We start from the raw sequence: 24,436 nt of genomic DNA on the forward strand, positions 1-24,436 counted from the left end.
CACTTAAATAGAGGACAGGCTGATAGTGACCAGAGAGGAGAGAAGAGGGAATTTCAGGGGAGAATGGGAAGGGTTTATAGGAACAAATTTAAAGGACACATGGACAAAAACTAGGGGGGGTGGTAATGGGAGGGAAGTGGGGAGGGTTGGGTGGGTGGGCTGGATTGGGAGTAAAAGGGAGAAAACTGAATAAATAAAAAAAAAAAAAAAATAAAAAAAATAAAAAAAAATCTGACAAAACTAAACAAACTTCCTCCCTTTGCCTAAATCCACTGACAAGGCAAGACATCTACACTTCTATTTCCTGTTCTTTGTCTCATGATCGACTTTTACCTGCAATTGAAATTCTAGCACACTTACGCTACTTCAAAACCCACTTCCTGTCTTAATGACTAGTGCACTTGCTGCAGCACCTGGCAAATAACCACACTGTAAACCACCAATTTGCATATTTTTCTGTCCTTCCTTCTTATAAAAGCCGACACACAGCTGAAGATCTTCATAGTTGGCTGAGCTCCCTACTGCAATAGTCTCAATAATATTAGTCTCCTAACTTGTCTCTCTTTTTCTTTTTGTCTTTGACAATTTGGTGCCAAGACTCAGGATCATAACTTGCCTTCAGATTCTAATCTGCTTCAGCCAGGTAATAAGGTCACTTGGAGATTTCTGTGTTCCCTTCTTGACTGATACCTCAGGGATCTAAAGGTAAGCTCTTATTCTGGTCCTATGTTCAGCCTCTTGTCTGTTGGCAGCATGGTAAGAATTTGACTTTGACATTTTTGGAATAGTTAGTTGACTTCTAGTGCTGGATTTTCTTTTTGTTTGGCTTTCTTTTATAGTGTGATCTTTTGGTAATCTCTATAAATGAATGGTTTACAGGTATCTTAGCTTTGTTGGGTAAAAGATAATAGAAAAGCAAGATTGTTACTTTTTACTCTTTGCTGATAGAAAATCATGTTTTTTACTTCTTACTTTTTGTTTATTTACTTTTCTCTATTTTGAACTCAAATCAATCAATAATTTGTACCCATTAGGAAGAAAATAATTCTTTTTATATGAAAAGTGAAGGTTATATTTCTGAATTTATGCCTGACCTATGGGCTGAAATTTTAGAATTGAAGCTATAAGTTCTCTATGCCTGTATGTATATTTATTTGCCTTGGGTATATAATATCCTATTTTCAGAAGGCATTACTAAATTACATTATAAAACTTTTTGGTTTAATAAAAACAGTGATATCTTCTGAGTTATCATCATTAGGTATAATACAAACATATATTTTTATTCTTTTAGGGCACATTATTTCTCAGCTTATAATGGTTTGAGGATTTAATAAGCTAACATTCAGTTACTATATTTTAAGGTTATAAAAGTGTAAATTTGTATTTTGTCAAATTATATCATTGGATTTATTGCATTGTAAAATTGAATTTATTGGATTTACCTTGGTTAGTAAAATTATATAAGCTTTAGTGGTACAACTCTATAATACATCATGTATATTGCTGTATATTGCATCGTGTGTTCACCACCCCAGGTCATGTCTCTTTCCATCACCATTTGTATCTTCCCTTTATCCTTTCATATCTCTCAACCCCACTTCCCTCTGGTAATGACCACAGTGTTATCTGACTATGAGATGGTGTTTTGTTTGTTTGCCTTTATTTTTTGCTTAATCCCTCTCCCTTTTTCACCCAGCCCTTCTATCTTCTTCTCTCTGACAGCTGTTGGTTTGTTCTCTGTATGTACAAGTCTGTTTCTATTTTGTTTGTTCATTTTGTTCATTAGATTTCAGATATAAGTGAAATCCTATTTGTCTTTCTCTGACCAGCTTCTTTCACTTGGAGTAATACACTCCAGGTCCATCCATGCAGTTGCAAAAGAAAAGATTTCCTTCTTTTTTTTTATAGCTGAGATGTACTCCATCTTACAAATGTATAAACAGTTTTTAAAGAGCACTGTTCTAATTGACTTAGAGCTAAATAAGGCTTTATGTGAATGCAATATTACTAAAATTTCCAGATATCAAAAAATTAAATTAATACTTTTAATGGGCTAATGCTATTCTTACAGGCAGTAACTTTAAGGTTCTAAGAATTTAAGTTTACATAATTGAATGAATTTTGGCAAATGAGACTAATTTAATATTATTGGCTTAATAAAAACAGTGATATATTCTGAGTTATCATCATTAGGTATAATACAAACATATTTTTAGGATATGCTCTTTCTCAGCTTATAATGGCTTGATGATTTAATAAGCTAGCATTTTAGTTACTATATATTTAAGGTTATAAAATGGAAATTTGTATTTTGTCAAATATCATTTTTCTGACAAATTTTATTTAAAAAGTAATTATGTTTATAGTATGTCAACTGGAAGATAGTTTCCAAAATCCTTTGATAACTTAAAAGCTTGGACTGATGCTAAATTGAGTTAATTAGATACCTAGAACATATCTAAGTAAGAAAAATACCAAAGCATTGATTACTAAATATCATTTCATTTTTTTTCATACTTTTATTTCCTACTTTTATGTAATACAGAGAGGCTATATATTTGGTTCTCTTAAGGGACAAGTTTATTTCTGCCACAGTAAGAAGTTATACTATAAGAGATATTGATAGCTATAGAAAATTATGAGACAGATATTTATAAACTCTGCTAGTCTGCTAGAAAATACTGATGTATGAGGTAGTTTATAATTTTCTACTGACAGAGACTTCCTTCTTGACCAAACTTTAGTCAAGCTCTTAGAGCCCTGTTGTAGACCAGACCTTGAACTTAGGCTACTAAACCCAGTTTTAGCAAAGAATCCTAAGAACCCCCCTCCACTACTCCTACTAATATTGGATCAACTTCCTAGTCCCTTGCCTTGAATATCTAAGACCTTGGTCTGTTAAAATCCTGTTAAGCCATTTTAGCAAGGATCCCTACACCCTTGATATGGAATGAAGCTCTTCTTAGTAATTTTCCACCCACTGACCCCTTAGTCTGTTCCTTGGCTGTGCACGTCCAGCTGTCTTAGCCATATTGGAAACTGAGCTCAGTTCCTTACTAAAGTCTCCTTTCCCTTCTGGAGTAGCTCAAGTAAGATCTGACTGGCTACTTTAACAAGTGTCCAGTGCATAACTTCTCATGCCACCTTCTGGTGTTCTCTATGCAGCTGAAGTTACTGTAGTTATAAAACTATAATTGATATATGTGAATTAGACTCTAATAGGAGCGGCAGTAGTGCAGAGAGAAAACTTTGCATGCCAGATATGCAGGATGTATTTTGTTAAGGAAAATGAGAGCAGTTTTGTTCTGAAGTAAAATGACTATATGCTCCAGATGAGAAAGAGAAAATATATAAAAATCCTTGCTATGGATGGAGAAAGTTGTGGATGGTTTATGGAAAGGAAATTTTATTTCTTATAGCCAAAACTGGCTTATGTTTAACGAGTTCATTTAGAAGATTTTAACTAAGAGCTTTAGTTTCAAAACTAGAATTTTGTTTTCTTCCTATTAAAATGAATTTTTAAAAAATTATTGGTTTCCTAATAAGAGCTAGTAAAAGATCTTTCTTCACCTTTTGATTAATCTACCTAGAATACAACTATTGAAGGTTTTATCAGAATACTTTTCTACATTTTGTGTTGAATTTGTCATATTCTTGATAATTTAAGAGAACACAGTTTTTTTCCTTAAAAGAGCCAAAATTCTTTACAATAACATTACCACCTGTGTCTACCTTTAAAAATATGTATTATTATACTGTTTAAATAGATACCAAATACTGTTTCTCAGTAATCTATGATCCTACTGAGTCAAGCATTGAAGCTTCTTGACAACTTTTTATATTTTACTTTCCAAAAACCTCCTTGTATTGTCAAGAAAAACAATGTAAATCTCGAGTTGAGTATGGAAAGACGCTATAAGCGAGAGTTTCTTAACGGGGAGATGCTCAAAGCCTAAGACAGACAAGTTTCAGGTAAGGGATGGGCAAGCGAAATTTTAGATGCTGAGGCCTGGGATAGGTCCCCAAAGAAAGTGGAAAAGAGGTGCAATGCTGAAGGTGGTGAATGGGAGGAGACCTTAAACTTGAACTGTATCAAATATTGTCCTAAGAGATAAGTTGAGGCAGCAAAGCTGGTGTGCCATGAAGGGATGGGGCTGAGATTCTGGGGCTGACATCTGGCAAACAAGCTCAAGCGCAGGAAGTTCATGCGCAGGAAGTTCATGCGCAGTGAGGGCCTGGTGGTCCTCAGCAAAGCCGCCTATGGTTGTGCTCAGCACAAAGTTTAACCAGCTTTGTAAGTCCCTTTTCTTTTCTTGTCTAAGATAGGCTCAGAGAGACTGTCCTTGAACAACACAGGGATAAGAAATATTTCGAACAAGGGTGGCTGAGAGAAACAGTTCCCAGGGTTAGCATTTCTCTGTGGCGCCCCCTAGAGGACTGGCCGAACACTTAATTTTGTGTACTGGCAAAAGCCAGTTGTTTCAGTGCCTGTTAGGTCAGGCATCTTAAAAGCAGGATCCCTAAAATTAAAAAAAAAAAAAAAAAAGAAAAAGAAAAAGAAATGTTAATACAAAGGAAGTAATACAAAGCCAGAAGTTGAACCCTGAGGATATCTAGTCCAGTGAATTTCAAGGAAGGTGGATGAAACCATTTAATTATGAAGTACAGCTTTCTGCATCATTTTATGCTCTTAATTATGTCCAGTATCTAAGTTACTTCTCTGATGAGGGTATACATGACCTGAGCATTTCACCAGACTTCCCAGACCCAGACAGCGGCTTCTCAAGGGAGAAATTGGCCCACGCACGGTTTACTGCAGTGATGAGTCCTTCTAGACTTATAATGGGTTGTCAGGCTTTAGCCTGTACCGTTTCCTCAAATCTTGGGGTAAAGGCCATTCTAGAGCATTCCAAAGTCCCAATAAGGCTCTGGGCAATCAGGTTTTAGATCTCAGAGTTCCAGTCAAGAGGAAGGGAGAAGAGGTAGACAGGTTATTTTGGAAGTCTGTAGCCAGATATTGAAGGAAACTGAAAGAATGGAAAGATTTGGTAACAGTTAACAATATGTACTATGTTAACAGAACCAGAGCCAATTTATAAATGGGCATCAAAACTAGTTGATCCACAGTGGACAGGAAGCCAATCAAGTATCTACCAGAGAAGACAGACTTTGCATATCAATCAAAGGCCTGCAGTTTCCAGAGAGGTGCAAAATTGCTCAGGGACAGGGAATAGGATCAGAATCTGATCATCCAGGAGAGTTTCCCATTGGACCACGAAATTTCTCTCTACAGGTCTTTCTGCCCCTTTTGGTCAAAGCCAATCTCCAAGAAAGCTTACTCTGGGTCACACAATAAGGCTGGTCTCATTAGATGTGGCCTGGCCATTTGCATAGATGCACCAGGAATGACAATTTACCACATAGGTCTCAGATTTGCTGGAAGTTTTCATGAAGAATCTCAGATTGGACTTTTCCAAGCCTCGTGAGGATAGGAAGCCAAGCCAAGAATTCACCATGACTTGTCACCTGCAGTACCCAGTGAGTTGGTGGCAATTCCTCTCTTCCTGAGGTCCCCCAAACAGCCTAAGATTCCTGGGCTTGACAGGAAGTGACCCTCCCTCCCTCACCTGTGAGGCTGGGAACCCTGTGACGCCAGTTACCAGGCCAGTCTGCCCAAGAGAGACTTTGTAAGCATTGGCCCACCAAGTCAAACTTAGTTCCTAGAAGCATCTGGTCATATGTGATGAAATGAGCATCATTCTCAAATGTGACATTATGGGCAAAGCCTTGGTCGCATAATCAATGTTTCCAATTATGTCCTATTAACAAGGTGAACAGACTCTTGTTGCATCTATGCAAATGACTGTACTGCCATGACAATAAGAAGCCTCAGTGAGAGTTTCAGAATTGTGGAAATGTGAGTCAGGGTAGACCAGGAAAATGTTTCACTTCTGTTTATAAGAGCACAGGCTACTGAACTGTTATGAGAGATAACTAGCTTAATAGAAAGCAGTTCCTTGTATGCAGAAAATAGAACATTCATGCATCAGCACTCTTCCAAACACAGCCTATACCCATCTGTCACCTTTGCATTCAGTCCTATGCTATCAAACCTGTCTCACTCTATCTTGGATTAGCAGTCTCATAAATCCACCCCCTTCTCAACTAAAGTTCTGGAAATCCTGACTTAGTCCACCAATAACTAGAGTTATTTAAGCAATGCCAGCAGGAGCCTGGGTCTCCGAGACGGGTGTTTTTGCTTGAAGACAAAGCACTCGGGTTGGTAGCACATCTGCCAGGGCTCTTCGTGACGCATTTGAGTAAACACGAAGCTATCTGTAGGTGACAAAGACTGAAAATGGTCATGGTTAATGAACTTTTGATAATTTTCAAAATGAAAAGTTTGGTGACAGGTTGCTATAAAGAGAAATGCAACAGATAAGGAAGTTTGAACACGTGACACTTCAAGTCGGTCCAGAAAGTTTTAAACAAAATGTACATAAACATGGTGATTCACCTTACTTTCAAAGAACGGTAGGTATTATATCCAATGTATAAAAATTAAAAAATGTAATTAATATTTAATTAAACAATTTAAAAATTAAATAAAATTGGAGGTAGTTATTCTTTAATGAGAAAAATGTCAGATGTAATAATGAAACATAATATGCCATACATCAAACATATAATTTGAATAAAGCAATAATATATCTAGATTATAAAACAAAAAGGTTCAGTAACGCTGGATAAATTTAAGAAAAACATACCCAATTAGAACAAATGCGTATTTTTTGTGGGGTTGATAACTCAGAAGACATATCTGTATTTATGAAACCAGAAACATCAAGCTGGTCTCATTTGCCAAGAATTTAGCTATGCCATGTGAGCTGGAATTTTTCAAACATTTTGGTAACTGTATGGAAAAATACTTCTTTTGCATTGTGCATATATAAAAAAAATAATTTTCTTCATTTCTGAGAAGTTCAGGAATTTTTAAAATTATAGCCCCATATTCATCTGTTAGCCAATAAAAAAGGACCTTTTCAAAGGGATTTTATAGTATAATGTAGTAATATAATTTGTAGGTAGGAAAATATTACACATGCATTATACACACACACAGATATACATATGCACACACGTATACACATAGAATGACACAGATAGAGAACTTACAGCTTTAATTTTAAAAGTGTGGCCATGGTTCAGGCATAAACCCCAAAATGCTAAGACCCAGAGGCTCATATGAAATAGGTGACTCTCATCCTTGCCTCACTTTGACATTTTTACCAAGATTTTATTCCTCGTGGAGGGGCCAATTGAAGTAACTTGCTCAGTGTGGGGCTGCAACATCTTTACCAGTATTTGTGGAGGGGACCTTTAAGATGTCCTTTGCCACCATGTGCACAATCCTGTGGAGACTGTGGGCTAAACATCGGGAGAGGGACAGAGGAGAGACCACGCAGCCATCTGGCGTGTCCAAAGTCCCTGTGAGTGGCAACATGACCCAGCCTGTTTTCTAGCAGCTTTTGCAACCTCAGGCTGTTGCTCTTGGTGTCTCTGAGCTCCTCCGCAGCCCTCAGAGTGTTAGAGGGGCTTACATCTCAAGGGACTGCAAGGAGGTTGAGGGGCTGGAGTGAGAAAGGAAAGATCTGGCCAAGGTAGACAGAGGAGGGGGGCATTAGAATTAGTGAAGGGGGAGATCAAAGGATTCAAGGAGCTTAAGGGTAAAAAGAAGGCAAAAAAGGAGAATTTGGGAGGGTGAGAGATGAAAAGAGACAGGTCTTAGGCACTGTGTAGGTAGGAAGGTGGTTTTTGAGAGAAACAATAGTCTCTGAGACAGTGTACTGTTCAGATGAGATCTTGGAGTCAGGGGATTCGGAACAGCACTCAGAATGAGCCGCTAGGGATTAAGTTTCAGGAAAGAAAAGAAGGAGAGACTAAGTTCCCCAAAGAGGCCAGTGAGACTGTAAGTGGCCACTAGTAAAATTTTGCCATTTTGAAGACACTAGGTGAAAAGGGTGATGTAGGACACAGCCCAGAAGGAAGAGATCTGAGGTACAATGGTCACACTGACAGTCTCCCGTGATAACACCTGTTGGCACTAAGACCTCTGGACCGGAGCCCAGGTGTAACTTCCAGGGGGAGAGTCAGGGGCTTCAACCACACTCAACGCTGGCAGAACGAGGAGACAGAGCAGCAGAGAAAAAGACAAAACTGGAGGGAAAAGAAAGCCAAGTCTTTGCCATGCTACCACAGACAAACATTTGGAACGCTGCGTGAAGAGTTATCACTTACCAGTGTGGATCCCCATTTCCCAGCCGAGAAAGGACACGGCCTGATAAAACAGCCTTACTGCTTGGGTGAAAGAAAGCAGGGTCCGAGGGACAGTCATCCCTCCATCAGAGTCATGGCACCATTACTGTTAAGAAAAAGAAATTGCAATCTGGACGTTAGTATAAAAGACTTCCTTAAGAGAATATTGCCCTAGGAGCAGGGGAGTGTTGTAACAGAAAGATGCCCAGAGGCTAACTCAGAAATGTCCTGGGGAAGAAACTGGTTGGGCAAGTCTTTTAAATACAGAGATGGCGGTAGAATGTGGGTGGGGGGTGGTGGTAAAGTGGGGGCTGGGAGGGGGTTTTTGACACTTAACAAGCCTCATCAACAAAATGTCAAGACAGGAAATGTTGATTGTGGTTAGGTACAAGGGCTGGGTCTGGAGTGAAGATGAAGCAAACAAGTTAGAAGGCAGGAAGTTCTCAAAGAACTGAGGGCCTTGCGGTCTTAATGATGTCAAGTTCAAAGTTTCCTTAGACTTGTCACACCAAAAACTGCCTTTGTGATTTCCCAGAGGGTCTCTGGAAAATCACCAAGATGTGTTCTTTCATTTTGTATAAAGAGAAATGTTAGAAAAAGTGTTAATATGTGACTGAGGATGTGTTGCATTAAAAATATTATCAAATCAAAAGAAATGCTTAGACTGTCCTAGGTTAAATGTGTATGGGTAAAATGTTATTGACATAAATATTTAAACACTTGTATTCTGTATGAGAAAGTTCTGGAGAACTGTCAATGCTTTTGTTGACCATGATTTGTTTCTATTTACCCGGGTCCTGGTATTGCTTTGCCTGTAAGACAAAAGCTGTATAGTGTTATTAGTCATAATTTCAGTTACTTTTCAAACCATTCACTTGGTTCTAACTTTTTAAATTTGAATCTAGTATATTGCAGGCCAGTAGTTTTCTACTGGGAACTGGCAACACTCATCTGTGGAGTTTTATTAATTTATTGATGTTCAAAACCAATTCCAGATGTACTGAATCTATTTACTTGATCATTTTTCTTCCATAGGCACAGTGCAAAATGTTATTATTTTTATAGATAAAAAATCTTTGGTGGGATATGTTGTTTGAGATGGATGAGCAAAGAGGAAGGAGGCTATGAAGATGGGAAGGATGATGAGAGAGTGTTTTCTGGGGGAAAAAAACACACCACCTATTGTTCCCTGGGACACCTGGCCACTTCCCTGTTGCTTGGTAATCTTTATATATTCTTGTTACTTTCTCACAACGTGCTGGTATACATGGCATCTGGCGTCTCAGGATTTTTATATATTATATCTGGGAATGTTTTCTCTGTGAAGATTATGCTCTTGTACTTCCATAAATTAGATGTAATATCCACCTTTTTTTGAAAACGGACTTCAATCTTTGTGTTTACAGATGTTTTGTACAGAATTGTATTGGACTGACTTTGTTTTGCATGCCATGGCAACAAACAGATATGCTTGTTAATTGCGTCATTCTGGTAACAAACTCTCTTTAGGTTATTCCCTTCGGAAAAATATCAATAAGTAACCGATAGTAAGTTTTAGTCCTTTGACAGCTGTGGACAGTTTTGTCTGTGTGCTTTGTTTTACTCCTGATGCTTCCATGAAGGTGCTTGCACTCAGTTATAGGACAGAGCACTCCAGCTCATCAGAGAAAGACTATCTTAGAGCCTGGTGGAGAAGGACTATGCCAGCTACCCTTGGGCACCGGCTTCTGATGACATTGCTTACACAACTGTAACATCATACCAGTGGGCCAAGTCAGGAGTTCCAAACCTCTACTGGAAAGCGGATGCCTTCATGAGACTACTGACCCAAGCTCAAGTGGAAGAAGAGTAATTAATTACATAGGACTGAATGAACTGATGAACTAAATGAATATGAACTTTGTTTGGGAGAGTGCTGATGCATGAATGTTCTATTTTCTGCATACAAGGAACTGCTTTCTGTTAAGCTAGTTATCTCTCATAACAGTTCAGTAGCCTGTGCTCTTATAAACAGAAGTGAAACATTTTCCTGGTCTACCCTGACTCACATTTCCACAATTCTGAAACTCTCACTGAGGCTTCTTATTGTCATGGCAGTACAGTCATTTGCATAGATGCAACAAGAGTCTGTCCACCTTGTTAATAGGACATAATTGGAAACATTGATTATGCGACCAAGGCTTTGCCCATAATGTCACATTTGAGAATGATGCTCATTTCATCACATATGACCAGATGCTTCTAGGAACTAAGTTTGACTTGGTGGGCCAATGCTTACAAAGTCTCTCTTGGGCAGACTGGCCTGGTAACTGGTGTCACAGGGTTCCCAGCCTCACAGGTGAGGGAGGGAGGGTCACTTCCCGGCAAGCTCAGGAATCTTAGGCTGTTTGGGGACCTCAGGAAGAGAGGAATTGCCACCAACTCACTGGGTACTGCAGGTGACAAGTCATGGTGAATTCTTGGCTTGGCTTCCTATCCTCACGAGGCTTGGAAAGTCCAACCTGAGATTCTTTATGAAAACTTCCAGCAAATCTGAGACCTATGTGGTAAATTGTCATTCCTGGTGCATCTATGCAAATGGCCAGGCCACATCTAATGAGACCAGCCTTACTGTGTGACCCAGAGTAAGCTTTCTTGGAGATTGGCTTTGACCAAAAAGGGGCAGAAAGACCTGTAGAGAGAAATTTCGTGGTCCAATGGGAAACTCTCCTGGATGATCAGATTCTGATCCTATTCCCTGTCTCTGAGCAATTTTGCACCTCTCTGGAAACTGCAGGCATTTGATTGATATGCAAAGTCTGTCTTCTCTGGTAGATACTTGATTGGCTTCCTGTCCATTGTGGATCAACTAGTTTTGATACCTATTTATAAATTGGCTGTGGTTCTGTTAACATAGTACATATTGTTAACTGTTACCAAATCTTTCCATTCTTTCAGTTTCCTTCAATATCTGGCTACAGACTTCCAAAATAACCTGTCTACCTCTTCTCCCTTTCTCTTGACTTGAAGTTTTTGAGATCCAAAGCCTGAAAGAACTGTAGAGTGCAATTTTGTGGGGAGCTGTTAGAAATTTTGTGTTCCAGTGGGAAACTCTAACACACTCTTCTGAGTGATCAGATTCTGATTCTATTCAATGTCTTTGAGTTATTTTCCACCTGTTTGTAAATTGCAGTTGACTGAGCCATATGCAAACTTTGTCTTATCTGGTAAGCAAGCTTTCTCATTCATTGTGAAGACATGTTTTTGGTATTGAACTGGATTCTCTCACCTTGCACAGATTGTTAACCCTTACCAGAATCTCAGTCCTTCCAGATTCTTTCATTATCTGGCTACAACCTAACCTGAGCTTCCAAACTGAGCTTCCAGTTTTCTTTCTTCTTTGTGATGTGGAGTCACTGAAAACTAAAACTTCCAGATCCTTATTGAGACCCTGAGATTGCCTTGTAGCTGCTTCTTGCCTCCCAGGATCTGAAGAGCCATTGTAATTTAAGAAATCCAAGCCTGAGGGCTTATTGTAAGCCTCGAAGAAGGACTCATCATTTTAGTGGACCATTTGTGGTAGAGATCTCTCCTTGGATACGCTACTGTTTAAACTGCTACAAGAAGTCTGGTGAAATTCTTAGGTCACTCATGCCCCGACTGGAAAAGTAACCAATGCTTTGGACAACATCATCAATGCAGCTGACATCGTAACTTCAAAACATTCAATGAACGGTGAGAGCATGAATATACAAACAGGCAATGGCAAGACCATAGATAAAAATAAAACTCTGACACACATCCTCTGTAGCCACCAGTCTTACTATCCAACAACAACCTCTTCAACATCAGCCCAGATCATGACCTGGTCAATAATTGCCAGCTTCCCTAACTTTTTGCCCCTACTTCTAACTTAGGACCAACCACAGAAAGCTCAAATACATTCCTAACAGATTATATAGGATGGTCCACTTCTGGTTAGCTTGCTTCCAGCTTCTGCATGCTGAAAGCCTCCAGGTAGGGCCTACCTGAAGCCTCTCCTGTTTCCCACTAGAGCTTTCTCATTGCTCTACACGCATTTGAATTTCTGCCAAGTTCAAGTAATGGAGGTGATGCAGTTGCTATAGCAAGTTCTGAATAAATGCCTTTTGCTTGTTTTCATTTGAGTGATCTTCATGTATTTCCATAGTTTCCCGAAGCTTCCACCAAAATGCAGTTTGCACTGACTATCGCCATGGACTCCAGTCCTCATGCAGGCGTGGAAGCCCTTGTGCCTTGCTGCTTGCTTCTTGTCAAGTCCACAACAATGTGGTAAGTCAGCACTAGGTCTGCCCTCCACTCTTTTTTGTGTTGAGTCTCTTAGTTATTTATTCTCAGGTTGGAACCCGGGTTCCCACTTGTTTGATTTCCTTGGTGGAATCTAGCATTATTTTCATGGCTCTTTGCTGCATTTCTGGTACCATTTTGTCATGTGCTGCCTCAAAGTATTATTGGTCATAAAAAGAGACTAGAACACAGGTACATGCCTTATAAGCCTGTTGTTGATGGCAGGCTATAGACCAGTGACTTCGTGTTCTTATCAGAACTGCCCATTTGGACAAACTTTGTTGTAGGTCACCAATAAAACTGTATGGGATTCTCCATCTGTCTCCAGTTTTAGTTCTCAGAGCTTTCGTTTGTTTTTTTTTTTCAGAGTTTAGTTTTTGATTCGGAGAGAAACTTCCCTCTGGTGTTCCAGCTGCCTGGGCGTGCAGATTGTCAGGTCTGTGTTTGGAGGCAGTTGGTCATCAGTTTGGGGGCCTGACACACGAGGTACACAAGCATCTTCTTTCTACCAACCATTGCCAGCTCTCAAAAGTTCATCTAAACCTGAATCTCCTTTTCCAGGAAAAGTGTTGCTTTTTAAATTTATTCTCATTACAGTTCTAATTCCTTTATCTATCTTTCCAAATAACAAGATTTTCCCAAGCACGATTTAGGCTTTCAGTGGGTACTCTGGGGAACATTGCACTTTAACAAAATTGTTCATTTGAAAGGTTCCTTAGAAACGAAAAGGAGTCAGTTTTCTCAGTCTAAATGGGCAGCCTTTTTGATGGGCATTCAGAAGCCTCCAAATAAAATTCTGAACTTAAGAAATTGCTCCACTAAAAGAATCTTTGGCCAAAGCCATGAGCCATTTGACAAACTTAAGTAACAACGAAGTACACTAATTCACCTAGTAAATCTCCTCTGTCCTTCAGGTGCTTCCATATACCCTGCTCTTCTGTCTCTCTTCCCTCCTGTCCTTCAGTTCTGACTTCTTCTCTTCCATGCCTCTGCCAACCCCTCCCTCCTCTTCCCCTTTGTCCAGACCTTCGGACTTTTCCCAACTATCCTAAAACCCCCAGTGCCAATGCCTCTAAAAAATTTCATCCTTTCCACGTGCTAGGTAAGTTGTGCTAGGTAAAATTCCATTGTGCTAAGTAATTCAGAATTCTACACAATTGGAAGGCTCCTCCAACAGGGGACTTCAAATGGAGAACACTCAGAGATCTTGTAGACACAGCTGATCTTTAAAGCAAGCAGATGATGTGGACAATGGACAGCTTCTGCCCAAGATGCTGGAGTAGGACCTCTGTCTGATTCCTGTTTTGTTTTTGATCTCTCTGCTCATCATCATTCTTCTCATTTTTTATAGTCCCTTAGTTATTCACATATAATAGCAACTTCTCTTAATTTTTACCTCCTTGCATAATTGTTAGGTCAGAACATATTTCTTATAATGCAATTCTTAAATCAAATCAGACAGTAGCCACTGTCCTCAGCCTTACTGCCTGATGGATATACCATCCATCACTGGATCCCATTATAACACCTCTGGGCAAGTCCAATCTCATCAAATGAGACCATAAGAAATATAGCAGATGGCATTTCTGCTTGCACATACATGGAAAATGATATTAAAAAAATCAACTAGTAAATTATTTTACCAATTATTACAATCCACTGATCATACCCTATATAATTCTGACCTCATGTCACAATTACCTCCTTTTTTCCCTAGATCTCCAAGTATCCCTATTGAGTACTACTTCTTTGTGACCAAAATGCCTGGTTCTGTTTCCTTCAGACTCTGCCAGATGTAAGTGTTGGTGGTGACTCCTTTGCTGTATAGCCATAAATAAATAGTCTTTGCTCATTCTTAAGAGGGTGATTTTTCATTCCTTTTCACAGCAGTGCTACTTAATCAAAAGATTTCCTCCCCGCTAACTAACCTCTTGGAATCCACTAGACTTGTACCCCACAGGGTGTGACTCAAACTTTCGTATTAATATTTCTCTTTTTCACTTCAGGAATCCTGTTTCATATGCCCAGACTTCAAAATTCTAAAACAACCGACCTGTGCTAGAACCTTTCAACAGATGGTCCAACTTATTTTACAGAAACAACACCAACGAAAGTCCTAGAAAGACTATTAATGAGATCCTGCTTCATCTCTCTCAGGAGTTTTATACTTGTCTCTTAGCTGTTTAGGAACCTATTATATTCATTAATATTGAACAAAAGGAAGGAATGACTATGATGAACTTTACCTAAGTTCTGTGTTCCTGGAAGACAGTGATGCTTAAGAAATATCTCATGTTTAGGGCTGGGAAGGAGGGGTGATGGGCATGGGGTGGGAGGGATAGCAATCCTACATTTTTTCTTGAGGTGATGAAAATGTTCTCAAAATCGACTATGGTGATGGTTTCAAATTTGTGACTATAATAAAAATCATTGTATTATACATTTAAATGAGTGACTTGTAGAGTATGTAGATTGTATCTCAATAAAGCTGTTAAAAACTAAAGAAAACAAATGACCCATGTTTGCAGATGTTTAGCTCTTAGGAAGTCTGTTTCCTGAACATAAAAAGTTGAGAGCTAATTCTGAACTATCTTTGTCCCTTCGAATTCAAACTGCCAACATTTTCACCAATGTGATTCTCTTAAAAATTTTGTGGGCTTTCTAGGAATCTGATGAGAGGTTCACTCTATGCCCCAAAGCCACATCCATAATTTTTGGGTTGAATCTTCAACTAAGTCTGAGTTTTAAAATTTATGACCATTTTGTGGATCAGTTGTGAGATTCCACACTGATTTTGCTTGGATTCACTGGAAGGTGCAGAATATCTCACCCACATGTTTGCTTGCTGACTTTTGGCTGAAATTCCTGATTTTCTCTAATGGCTTCTCATTCTCAAATAAGCTAATTCAGCTTCCTTTCATGGCTGCCTCAGGGAAGTTTTCTAGAAGAACAAAAGCAGAAGATGCATAGACTCATAAAGCCTGACTCCAGAAGTTGTATTCTGTCATTTCTGTCATCTCTCATAGATCAAAGAGAATTATAAGCTAGTCTAGAACAAGAAGATACAGAAGCAAATTTCATAACTGGATGGGAGTCAAAGTCACATTACAGTATAGCTATGTCTTACTGAGATAGTAGGAGTTCTGAACATCAATTAATATATCAGTCACTATATATAAGAATTTTGGACTTTATCTTTTACTGCTTGCAGAGTCTCTGAAAGTTATCAATAGCAGGGAGATTATATGGCCAGTTTGAGTTTTAGAAAGATGACTCTGAAGGCAGTGTGAAAAATGAAGTCAAGAGAGAAAAGATTGATGTTAGGTAAAGTGTATTTAGAAGAGTAATAAAAGTCTACTCAACTCAGAAAAGTATAAGACACTGAAGGAAGAAATTAAAAATGATACAAATAAATAGAGGAATATACATTGCTATTGAATAGGAAGAATTAACATTATTAAAATGCTCATACTACCCAAAGCAATCTATAGGCCCAATGCAATTCCTATAAAAATATCAATGATGTATTTTACAGAACTGGAACAAATAATCCAAAAATGTGTATGGAACCACAAAAGACCCTGAATAATCACAGCAATCTTGAGAAAAAAGAACAAAGTTGAAGGACTCATGCTAGCTGATATTAAACTATACTACAAGGCCATAGTAATCAAAACAGCAGGGTATTGGCATAAAAACAGACCTAGTGATCAGTGGAACAGAATAGAGAGCCCAGAAATAAACCCATGCCTATGTGATCAATTAAAATTTGACAAAGGAGGCAAAAATATACAATGGGATAAAAACAGTCTATTCAATAAATGGTGTTGGGAAAATTGGATAGATAGATACATGCAAAAAATAAAAATAGACCACCTTCTTACACCATATATAAGAATAATCTCAGCCCTGGCTGGTGTAGCTCAGTGGATTGAGCTCAGGCTGCGAACCAAAGTGTTGAAGGTTCAATTCCCAGTCAGGGTACATGCCTGGGTTGCAGGCCATGACCCCCAGCAACCACACATTGATGTTTCTCTCTCTCTTTCTCCCTCTTTTCCCTCTCTAAAAATGAATAAATAAAATCTTTAAAAAAATTATTTAAAAGAAGAATAACTCAAAATGGGTTAGTAATTTAAATGTAAGATTCAAAACCATAAAAGTAATAGAAGAAAACACAGGCAGTAAAATCTTGGACAAGTCTCTTAGTAATATTTTTTTCTGATATATCTCATCAGGCAAAGAAAACAAAAAAAATGATCAAATGGGACTACATCAAACTAAAGAGATTTTGCACAGGAAAATAAACCATTGATAAAATGAAAAGACAACCCATTGAATGGGAAGATATATTTGCTAGTGGTACATCTGATAAAGTGTTACTATCCAAAATTTATAAAGAACTTATACAATTCAACATCAGAAGACAAACAAACAAAACAAACAAACAAAAAAATAATTCAGTTAAAAGTTGGGTGAAGGATCTGAACAGACACTTCTCCAGAGAGGACATACAGATGGCCAATAGACATATGAAAAAATGCTCAATGTCACTGGTCTCAGAGAAATGCAAATTAAACCCTTATTGAGATATCACCTCACACCTGTCAGAATGGCTGTCATCAATAAATCAACAAGTGCTGGTGAGGATGTGGAGAAAAGGGAACCCTTGGACACTATAGGTGGGAATGCAGACTGGTGTAGCCAGGGTGGAAAAACTGTAGGGAACTTCCCTATGACCCAGCAATTATACTTCTGGGAATATATCCGAGGAAACAGAAAACACTAATTCCAAAGGATATATGCACCCCTATGTTCAATGCAGCATTATTTACAAGAGCCAACATAGGGAAGCAACCCAAGTGCCCATCAACAGATGAATGGATACAAAAGACGTGGCACATATATACAATAGAATATTACTCGGTAGTAAAAAATGAATGAAATCTTACCATTTGTGACAGCATGGATCGACCTGGACAGTGTTATGCTAAGTGAAATAAGTCAGTCATAGGAAGACAAATATTGTATGATTTTACTCACATGTGAAATCTAAAGAATAACATAAATGAAGAAGAAAGACAGAAATAGACATAAACATAGAAGACAAACTGACACTGGCAGAGGGGAGGGAGTTGTGGGACTGAGGGAGAAAGGTGACAGAAATGAGAAGTACAATTGGCAGTCACAAAATAGTCATGGGGAGGTAAAGTATAGCATGGGAAATACGGTCAATAACATTGTAATAACTATATATGGATCCAGTTGGGTGTTGGAAATATCAGGGGGAACACTTTGTAAAGTATATTGATTGTCTAACCACTATGTTGTACACCTAAAATTTAATACAAAATAACAATGAATGTAGACTGTAATTGAAAAATAAAATTAAAAAAATAAAAAAGGATATCTGGAGATGATAGAGGCTTAAACAGGAATTGAAGAAGAAGATAGCTTAGAAATTTTTGAATTTGAGTCAGCGTCCAGCAGTTTCAAGAATTTATATAGTATGATCACTCACTCTACCATGACTAAATGTGTGCATAATAAATGATGTATCACACTCTTAACAACAGATGTTGTTATCTGTTGAACTATATCAAGTGAAAGCAAGTGGAAAACGAGCACAGAATTTGGGATGATGGCTATTTTAGATGTGGGAAAAGCCTTGGATTTTTGATTGGGTGGTGGGCTCATACTTGCTTTTAATATTGTTTAAAAAGGAGAAAGAGAAAAGAAGATGCATAATTACAGACCGAAGAGGAGAGCACAGTATGAGACAAGGATTGTTTTGTGTATCTGATCCATGAATGAAAGGATAATGCTCATCTGCTTTGTGAATCTTCAATAAGATGAATTAGCCTGTAGCTTTTCACAGATGTGCCTGTGGGAGTAATTTACCCACAGACTCACGGTGGGAGGTACCAAGGTACTTATCGTTTCTGTTCACATGTGAGGAAATTGAGTTTATGAAATGGAAAACAAATTTGTTCTTGCTTATTATGAATGTGATAGCTTTCTCTTGCTTCTTAGTCATTTGCTATAATTTTACTAGCTAATAGCCAGTCAATAACATTTAATGAGAACTGGATATTTTACCAGGTTCTGTGAATACTGCAAAATGAATAAAGTCCGTATTCTAGTCTGCAGAGGTGTGCGGTCTATTATAGTCGGTATGAGCTGCTGTAGCCTTAAGCACTTGAAATGTGGACAGTGTAGCCAAGGAACTCAGTTTCTAATTTTATTTCATTTTTATCAACTTCAGTTAAAATTTAAAATATTTTCCATTGAATAGAACTCTTGCTTTGATAGGACTACGTTTTACTGAAACTGCTCAAAACTGAGTGCACAAACTGAGGTGTGCTGTAAGCAGAGGATATGCACTAGATTTTGAAGGTTAGTGTGAAGAAAAACATGTAAAGTATTTTGTCAATAATCTTCTATGTTGATTACATGTAAACATGATAATTTTTGATATATAGGGTGGGACAAAAGTAAGTTTACAGTCATGAGTATGCAAACAGTTTATTCTTGTATTATTAATTTTTGTATTATTTTCCACACAAACAGCAATAAACCTACTTTTGCCCCACCCTGTATTAGGACAAAAAAATACTATTAAAACTAATCCCCCATGTTCTCGCCACTTCGAATGTGGCTGCTAGAACACTTAAAATTCCACATGTTGCTCATCTTTACTTTTACTTGACAGGACTGCTCTAGAATCCTTTTATTTCTCAGATAAAAGTCTGAAGCCGGAACTTTGAAACACTGTGCCTGCCCTGTGACCTCATGATCATCAGAAAAACAGAAGCCTCTGTGGTTTTCTGACTTTCAAACCGCTAGCTGCCAGTTGCCTCTCCTTGCTATGGCTGGTCACAGCCAAGGTTCCGGGGGGTCTGTCTCCACCACTGAGAATGAGGGAGGCTGGGGAGTGGGCAGCAGAGACGTGCTGTCCCTTGGTGGCAGTACCACCTGGACAGAGAGCATTCAGCACCGATTGGAAGCCTCTGCTTGACGTGTCTGTGTGGTCAAGCCTGCCAGCCGTGTATTCCTTGCTCGACTAAAAAGCGGTGGAGATTATTGCTCGAGAGAGAACCTTTCTGCATCAGCTCCGCCAGAGCTGACAATTGTCCCCAGGGCCATGCAAATTCCCTGCGTATACACGCCAGGGATGCAACAGGCAGGAGAGACGGGTGGGAAGCAGAAAGCTGAAAGGTGTGAGTGCTCCAAAGGGGCCCGCGCCTTTTCATGGTGTCAGGGCATCACTTAGAGCAGTGAGGGGGCTCTCTTTAGGGAGCCCTCAGTTCAGCCCTTCCCGAGGGGACCCCCGCGCCTCCCAGACAAGGAGGAATGACAGAAGCAGCAGTCCTGAGAGGACGCCTGCCCACCAGGTTTGCAATTTAAAAACTTTCACCCTTCCTAAGGAGGCCCACAATAAATATCTGCATTTCCTCATGTATCACATATTGACCCAACACCCGACACAAGCCGATGGACTGAGAGTAGACAGAAGGAAAAGAGAGGAATAAGGGAAGGACGCTAGGCTTCTGGCTGGAGCCACCCCCGGTGGTGCCGTTTACTGAGATGAGAAAGGTTCCGCTCTGAGGTCGAGGAGGCAGAAGGGAAGAGGACAAGCCGTGCACACGTACATTTTGAAAACCCTATAGTACCTTCAAATGTGGAGGTGGTGTGGACTCCTGGCCCCCTTCCAGAACAAAATCTACAAACATCTCTCGAGTGACACTCTGGGTATTTTTTTACCCTTCCCCACACGACCCTCCAGTGCAGCCAGCATCGAGAAAGCTGGTGGCGCTGACTGCGTGCACCAACAGGTGGACAAACAGGTTTCAGAGGCAAAGAAGAGTCTTTGCATTTTAGACTCTTTAAAGGAGTCTAAAGGCATGCAAAGGAGGACCAGCGCTGGCCTGAAGGGAGATTCAGGAGTCCTGAGTCCCAGACTCGGCTCTGCAACCCTGCAGAAGCACCTTCCCGTTTCAGCCTGAGTTTCTTCACCTATAAAAGGAAGAAGTTGAACTAGATGAGCCACCCCTCCGTCAACTGCTCCCTCCGTCACTGGGGACCCCCGTCTTTGACTGTATACTCTGAATGGTACACGGATCAGGGCCCCAATGCTGCCACTCCCCAACTCTGTGACCCTGGAGAAGTTATCCAACTTCTCTTATGATTGATTTCCTTTGCTGGAAAAAGTGGATGAAATAATATACCTATCGTGAGTCATTATAAAGTTTAAACAAATTAATATATCTACAGTACTCAGCATGATGACTCTTGCCTGAAAGCTGGTCAATAAAAACTACTATGATTATTATGTCCCTTAATGTTCTTTTTATTTAACTTGGTAATCCAGAGTTCCCGGGAAATCAAGAGAAGAGCACATAGAAAATAGACTTTGTCGATTTTACATGTTTGGCTAATTTCTCTGTAGGTTCACATGGCCCTATTTCCCCCATGCTTGAATGAAAAGAGGGGATCACAAAACCTTCACAATCACCAGCACTAATTCTCATTCATCCTCCACCCTCAGAATCTCGAGTACTGTACTTGAATAATGGAATTATCCCTGGGAGCTTTTCAAAGCATTTGCAGGACAAAATCTTTATTTATAAAAGGGGAAAATAAGTCTCCCATAAGACCACACGATGTCGTTTGGAAAGGACAACAGTGGTAATTGTTTTGCTCACTGGTAACAATTTCACCATCCCCAAACTTACCCAGAAACACATCTACGTCTGGAAAACCCCCTGCTGCCAGAGAGCTTGTTTACACGTTTTGCAAAGAAGCGAACAGAAGAGCGAACATTTTTTTGTGGTAAGCCCTGTGCTGTGCTTTCTCTGCTAAAATTTTAACAAACAGACAGCATTCAAATGCATAGACTCTTTCAACTCCTTTACAAATTACTTCTTAAGCTGGGTGGTGGGTGCATGTACAGATGCTTATTTTGTTATTCCATACTTCTCCTATGTCTATAATATTTCATAATCCCTTTTGTTTTGACAATGGTGTCTGCTGCATGAGTTCAGTCTTACAAAGAACCCTGTTGTATGCTTGGTGCTACATTCAGCTGCCCTTGTCCCTTATTTTAGTTTTCCACTCGTATTTATGCTGGGAGATAAATATGAAGTTGGTTGTATTTTTCAGTAAAACTTCCCATTATTCTTTAAAAAAATTCCCCAATTGTTCAAAGAGAAGAAGGTTTTACTAAAACTTTTTTTCTGATAACTTAAAATTTCTTACATATTATAAGAAATATAAAAATATTTTTATATATAGAAGTATAGGGTATATAAAATATAGAAATAGAATATAGGAATATTTTTTAAAAACCCCAGAATAAATCTTTAGAACAATTAACCCATGTGAGGCTCCCTGATTTTATGAGAGAAGAAATAGAATGAGATATTTTGGCTTTTTTTCTGTAATGTTTTTCCTTCTTGAATCCTTTCTCCCTCATGCAAATGGATACTTTGCTTCTATTTCATTTCCAGCTTTCTGGTCCAATTCCTTACTGCCTTCTCCAAACTTTTAGAATTTTCTTCAATGGCATTGCCTACTTTTCAATGGCTATAAACAGAAGAATTGTAATCAGTCTCTAGATGGTGAGAACTGAAAGGCATTCTGAATTAAAGATACTCTTTAGAATGATTCACAAACTCAATCTGGTGTCAGCATCACCCAGAGAGTTTGTTACAATGGACACCGCTGGGCCCACACTCAGTTTCTGAGTCAGTAAGTCCGTGGTGCGATCTGACCATTTGAATTTCCAGCAATGTGCCAGGCAAGACCGGTGCTGCCGGGGCACACTGTGAGAACCACTAATCAGTGAGTTAAGTGATCAGTGCTCTTCCATACCTCTGCTGCTGTTTCTCTAGTTGAAGAAACACTTACAGGGCACATGTATCAGTACACTGTATCGGACAATGAAGTCATTTCATTATCACTGCTATGATGGGACACTGTTCTTCTTCCCACTTAACAGATGAGGAAACTGAGAAGGAGAGATAAAGTAACTGGCGTAAGGTCACCAGGCCAGTAAGTGGCAGGGCTTGGGTTTGAGCCCAGCAGGTAGTTTCCAGGTTTGGGCTTTTCACCCCTTTGCTCTGCAGCCTTCCTGCCAGACCGCAACAGAAAACACAGGGTGCAATGTGCGAACACAGGAAGGAGCAACCATTTTAAACAGGAAAGATGTAGAAAAGAATTTGGGGGTGCTGGAAGCATTTTCACGGGATCAGAAAGGAAGAGTAGAATTTTGATCAGCCAAGACGACAGGAAGAAATATTCCAGGCTCAGGAAAAAAAAATCATGCAATAAGACACAGTGAAGGAGAGCACACGTAGTATTCTTGGATTGAGGAGTCTGGATTGGTTGAACTGCAGCTTGCCTAGAGATGTTAAGTAAGAAGTGAGACTAGAAAATACTGAGGGACCAGATTCAAAGGGTCTTGTGTGCCTGCTGAGGAGTTTAGATTTATGTTTTCCTGTGGGAAGAGCTGGGCAGAGGGGAGTGTCGTAGTGTTTTCAGCGTGAATGCAGCAAAGCTTGCTTCCATCTGGCACCCATGTGGGAAATGGATGGAGGAGGATGATACGCTTTAGAAGGCAGCCCGGGAATCCAGGTGAGGGATGATGGTGGCCTGGACCAGGTGACGAGAGAGTGGAGCTGAGAGGGACTGGATTTGAGAATTATTAAGGAGGCCGACTCTAAAAATTTTCAAACATTGATTAAAAAGAAACAGATGATACAGAAAGAAGCAAAGAGAGAGGTAAGACTAAAGCAGACAAACATTTATTGGACAGCTCCCTGTCTTCCAGCCTGTGTAAGAAGCACCAGAAACACAAGGATCTGGAAAACACAGCTTTAGTGCACGCCTGGGGGTGGCAGTTGCTTCTGGCCAGCGGGGAAGACGGTGGGGCAACATCAGTAACCACTCCAGTTAAAAACCCACTGGGAAGTTGCAGGACCCAGAGTGCAATGCTCCACGCTGAAGCTTGGTTGGATTAAACAGCTTTGGACTCAGAGAACTCTGTCCCATCAGGAACAATAAAATGAGCCCCAGTCGGCGTGCCCCACGGAAGACAAATGCCTCTCCAGCGGCAATCCTTCCAGCCGGTAAATAGACCTGACAGTTAAGCATCTATGGCCCCTTATGCACTAATAAGTTTAACTTGAGGTCCAAATATCATTACAGGAATGAGAGCTTTTAATGAGCTCTAGGAAAAAGAATGTGGTTTAAAAAACGCGTTACCTGCAGTTACGTGGCATCAAGGATGCTAATGTTAAAATGTATGAGAAAAGTGCTTGAGGAAGGCTCGAGCCATTATGAATGCTAGGCATCATTTCTATTTTAGAAACACAAATTAGATCATTTTTTAAAAAGGGTCCACCCTAGAGTTTATTTACTAAAACTCCGTAATAGCTTTTGTACTATGGTTCTATTTTTCTTCCCCTTCCCTCCCCATGGTGGTTAAAGATTAGGCTAAACAACAGGCAGCAGGACCTTGTTGGGGGCTGATAAATGCACACCCGGGCTTATTTTTCTGCAAAAGGATGTTAATGGGGGAAGTGGAGGGTGGTCTAATCAACACAGTGTTCCAGACAGCCACTCTCAAACAGCAGGAGTTGACAAGCAAACTGGAACATCTTTTTTGCCTCTGACTTAGAAAATTACCAGTTTTTTTTCCAGATAGATGAGAAACCTTAATTTGTAAGAGTGGAATTTTAACAATTAGAATTTCATGCATTTAATGGTATAGCATGGGGGGCAGCCAACTAGAAGCTTTGAACGTATATATAGC

The 24,436-nt window shown here is 39.5% G+C and overlaps 1 long non-coding RNA gene across 1 annotated transcript; it reads left to right on the plus strand.

Moving 5' to 3' along the window:
• Nucleotides 1–11,905: 11,905 nt before the first annotated feature.
• Nucleotides 11,906–14,814, plus strand: LOC123832895. The gene is made up of 5 exons (XR_006788142.1): nucleotides 11,906–12,033; nucleotides 12,488–12,609; nucleotides 12,992–13,060; nucleotides 14,342–14,419; nucleotides 14,631–14,814. It is a non-coding gene; the product is annotated as an uncharacterized LOC123832895 (long non-coding RNA).
• The last annotated feature ends 9,622 nt before the right edge of the window (nucleotides 14,815–24,436 follow it).

Source organism: Phyllostomus hastatus, unplaced genomic scaffold (genome assembly GCF_019186645.2).
Source record: "Phyllostomus hastatus isolate PE091 unplaced genomic scaffold, TTU_PhHast_1.1 phas_scaffold_21, whole genome shotgun sequence".
Taxonomy (NCBI): Eukaryota; Metazoa; Chordata; class Mammalia; order Chiroptera; family Phyllostomidae; genus Phyllostomus; species Phyllostomus hastatus.